This window comes from Schistocerca serialis, chromosome 1 (assembly GCF_023864345.2).
Source record: "Schistocerca serialis cubense isolate TAMUIC-IGC-003099 chromosome 1, iqSchSeri2.2, whole genome shotgun sequence".
NCBI lineage: Eukaryota > Metazoa > Arthropoda > Insecta > Orthoptera > Acrididae > Schistocerca > Schistocerca serialis.
Genome location: NC_064638.1, coordinates 477,443,699 through 477,448,447, shown reverse-complemented (window position 1 = coordinate 477,448,447; position 4,749 = coordinate 477,443,699). Strand labels below are relative to the sequence as shown.

The 4,749-nt window shown below is 47.0% G+C and overlaps 1 non-coding gene across 1 annotated transcript; it reads left to right on the top strand.

Annotated features, from left to right (window-relative positions):
• The first annotated feature begins 3,959 nt into the window (after positions 1-3,959).
• Positions 3,960-4,035, top strand: Trnat-ugu (transfer RNA threonine (anticodon UGU)). The gene has a single exon. It is a non-coding gene; the product is annotated as a tRNA-Thr (tRNA).
• The last annotated feature ends 714 nt before the right edge of the window (positions 4,036-4,749 follow it).

The window sequence follows — 4,749 nt, the reverse complement described above, 5'->3', positions numbered from 1 at the left end:
AAATTACCTTCGGCACCAGGATACGACAAGTTTACCATCACGACGAGCGTTCCGTAGCAGTACCGTAAACGGAGTTTGGCAAGTAGGGTTGTGAACTTGATGCGGAAACGCTGTGCTCGCTAACACGCCGAAGCGGATGCGAGGACTCGCGGGGCAGCATGCTTGCTGTGCGGCACATCAGTTTTATTGGGCCGTAATGCGCTTAACGGCGCCGAACTCGCCGGGAGGCGAGAGGCCGCCGGCACGTAGGCCAGCTCGGATCCGCGCTGCAGTGTGGCGGAGGGAGCTTTCCCTGCCGTTCGGTCCGGACTTCGCAGCCCAGTCGCTTGCGACACGTCGCCCCTGCCGCACAGACAGCAACCGTCGCGGTGGCCCTCCACCCGCCAGAGGCTTTGTAACACTGTGCTGTAGCTGCCAGAGGCTCATTGCCAGGGAAGTGCTCTCTGGAAAAAGCTGCAACCATATCTGCATCTACATCCACACTTCTCTCGCCATCTTATGGTGTGTCGAGGAGGGTATTTTGTGTACTACTGCCACTTCCCCCTCCATCCCTTTCCTGTTTCATTCGCAAGTGGTGCTAGGGAAGAACAATATTGTTGGTAAGCCTCCGTCTACGCTTGACTCTCCCTCAGTTTAGCGCCATGGTCTTTCCGCGTGATGTACAAAGGAGGAAGGAATATGTTGTAATAAAATGAAACACATGCAGGCGTCTTTTCGGTGTTATTTATTTTATAGCAACCAGTTTCGACGACTTAGTTCACCATCTTCAGGTCTTAACTGACTCTGAGTTGATAAACTCCAACAGTATACATGATCCCTTCAGTGGCCAACGTCTGTGAACTGGATTCTGCAGACTACTGTAACAGCGATGTTGTGTCTGCAGCCATCAACTTGGTAGGTGATACACTACTGGCCATTAAAATTGCTACACCACGAAGATGACGTGCTACAGACGCGAAATTTAACCGACAGGAAGAAGATGCTGTGATATGCAAATGATTAGCTTTTCAGAGCGTTCACACAAGGTTGACGCCGGTGGCGACACCTACAACCTGCTGACATGAGCAAAGTTTCCAACCGATTTCTCATACACAAACAGCAGTTGACCGGCGTTGCCTGGTCAAACGTTGTTGTGATGCCTCGTGTAAGGAGGAGAAATTCGTACAATCACGTTTCCGACTTTGATAAAGGTCGGATTGTAGCCTGTCGCGATTGCGGTTTATCGTATCGCGACATTGCTGCTCGCGTTGGTCGAGATCCAATGGCTGTTAGCAGAATATGGATGGGGTGGGTTCAGGAGGGTAACACGGACCGCCGTGCTGGATCCCAACGGCCTCGTATCACTAGCAGTCGAGGTGACAGGCATCTTATCCGCATGGCTGTAACGGATCGTACTGCCACGTCTCGATCCCTGAGTCAACAGATGGGGACGTTTACAAGACAACAACCATCTGCACGAACAGTTCGACGACGTTTGCAGCAGCATGGACTATCAGCTCGGAGACAGTGGCTGCGGTTACCCTTGACGCTGCATCACAGACAGGAGCGCCTGCGATGGTGTACTCAACGACGAACCTGGGTGCACGAATGGCAAAACGTCATTTTTTCAGATGAATCCAGGTTCCGTTTACACCATCTTGATGGTCGCATCCGTGTTTGGCGACATCGCGGTGAACGCACATTGGAAGCGTGTATTCGTCATCGCCTTTCTGACGTATCATCGGGCGTGATGGTATGGGGTGCCATTGGTTACACGTCTCGGTCACCTCTTGTTCCATTGACGGCACTTTGAACAGTGGACGTTACATTTCAGATGTGTTACGACCCGTGGCTCTACCCTTCATTCGATGCCTGCGTGACCCTAAATTTCAGCAGGATAATACACGACCGTATGTTGCAGGTCCTGTACGGACCTTTCTGGATACAGAAAATGCTCGGCTGCTGCCCTGGCCAGCACATTCTCCAGACCTCTCACCAACTGAAAACGTCTGGTCAATGGTGGCCCAGCAACTGGCTCGTCACAATACGCCACTCACTACTCTTGATGAACTGTGGTATCGTGTTGAAACTGCATGGGCAGCTGTACCTGTACACGCCATCCAAGCTCTGTTTGATTCGATGCCCAGGCGTATCAAGGTCGTTATTACGGCCAGAGGTGGTTGTTCTGGGTACTGATTTCTCAGGATCTATGCACCCAAATTGCGTGAAAATGTAATCGCGTGTCTGTTCTAGCACAATATATATGTCGAATGAATACCCGTTTATCATCTGCATTTCTTCTTGGTGTAGCAATTTTAATGGCCAGTAGTGTAATTGCACAGCGATACGTAGACCCCTCCAAAAATCGAAGCGCACCGTGAAGTGATAAGGAATTCTAGGTTTCACTATGGTAAACAGGTTCAATTAGATATAGGCTGCAGTAGTTATTAGACAAGTGTTCGGAATGATGACCACAACATCGAGTTCGATTTCATCGCCAAAAGTCTCTCGTAATTCGAGCGTCTAGGTCGTTATAAATCCGCGCAACACGGAAACTACATGTACCGCGCTTACCTTGAGAAGAGCTCTTGATCCCTGTCGTTAAGTATGGCAGTAAACTCGGTGACGAATATAAGAACACTTGAGTGACATGTTTTCTCCTCCCGCTGCCGTAAGCCGTGTCTGTGAAAGACGAAAACAACTTAGGCGCAGGTCGTAAATTTCAGAGATCGTGACCTGCGTTATGGAAACTGGTGACACTCTGCTTATGAATAGTCAGCTCATTATGCAGAAATAGTCGGCAAGGCAGCTGTTTGTCACAACAAAGGACCTTAACGAGGAAATTCAGGTACTTCACTGGCAAAAAATAAGCGCTTCACAATGCAAAGTGAGATTAAGTTGTAAGACGCCAGCGGTGGAGTTTGCCAATCCGCCATCTAGCATGCGGCATTTTATTTCACACAATCTGGGTAACGCCTATTACTTACGGGGCGCAGTTAACGCGCTCAACTTGTTCTTTTCACCAACAAAAGATGGAAAGTCAGTGATTCTGTTTCCTGTTATTAATATCTGCTTTTGATGACAGCTGAGTACACTTCTCATCCTGCGAGGATACTGACGTACTTATTTTAGTGTACCTGCAGTGGATCCACAATACTCACTGCTCTTCAAAACTACTGTTCCAGAAATGTTATTTAGAGAGAACTTATTCACGTATAAAAATATCTTGAGCAACCCTACCGAAAAACAAGGGTATGCAGAGTCAATAGCAGTCCGTTCGCCAACACGAGTTATAATGCTGGTACAGTTTGTAATACCTCAGGAGGCTTCATCTTCGGAAGCAGACTGAGGTCCCACGAACATCAGTCAGGCTTTTCGCGGTTCTCCTAAGTCACTCCATCATCAGCAAATATGATTTCGTTTGTATCCTTATTTGGTCCTTGTGCGGTCCGTACTATTGTTAGATTTACAGTTGCTGTTGCGGTAGAACGAAATTAAGTACCACCAAAACAGAAAGGAAACGGTGATTTCTTTGGTTTTTTGCGCACGATTCTTAGAAGTTATAAGTCCAACCAGCGTAATGATTTAGTTTCTAAAGAAAAGAAAATTGTGTTACACGTTGATCTCATACTTTTCCAAAAGTAAACAGCCACATATCGTAATACTGCGATAGATGAACTGGAGGAAGGCGCTCTTCCATTAGCCTGCATGAAATAGCCGCAGGTTTTATACACGGTGTTCAGAAAGTTGCTGTGCAGTTACAACGTAAGAAACGACGTCCACGTGGTTTTACAAGTCCGAACAGTTAATTTTATTGGAAAACGGTTTCTGCAGATCTGATTGTGATATAATGATAATTAATTAAAACCCTCAGCTGCCGACAGGTGGTGTTGATATACGTCGATGGGGACAGCTGATAATGTGTGCCCCGATCGGGACTCGAACCCGGGATCTCTTACTTACATGGCGCTATTATCTCTGCCCTCGGTGGCTCAGATGGATAGAGCGTCATGCCATGTAAGCAGGAGATCCCGGGTTCGAGTCCCGGTCGGGGCACACATTTTCAGCTGTCCCCATTGCGGTATATCAACAACACCTGTCGGCAGCTGAGGGATTTAATTATCATTTATTCTAGAAAAGCTGCACAGTCATCAATGGTATCTGTTCTTTCGAGAACAGTTATGTCTTGATATACATGACTGTGATATGGTACTCAGGTACGCATTTACTTCAGTTATGAAGTCAGAGTGCGTGGACGACTGCGATACACTACAGATTTTGCTGGTCTCCAAGGAGAAAACTCTGGTGGAGTAAAGTACAGCGAGCGAGGGAACTAATGGTTTTTTGAGATGACATGTTCTTCAAAAAACTCTTCAGAAGATGCATTGTGCTGTTAGCTGTGTGCGCAAAACGCGCCATCTTCTTGAATCCACGAATAGTTGATTTCGTCTTCCTTTCGCTGGCTAATGAAATTGTGGATCCTTCACTGTTAATGGTTTCTTCAGAATATAAGGGTCTAATAATGCACCGTCTAGATATCGCTTCCTACACTCAAATTTTGGTGATAAGACCGAATTTGCAAGCACAGCACGAGGATTCTCCGCGGGCCAGAACAGTGTGTTTTGTGTGTTAACACGAGAAAAGAGGTGGAGCCAGCAGACCTCGTCTGTATAAAGCTGATGACATCAAGAATATCAGTGGTATTCCTGTAAATATGAAGTGTAAACCACTTACAGTAAACTGATTTGCTTGTCACGATCCGCATCTTTA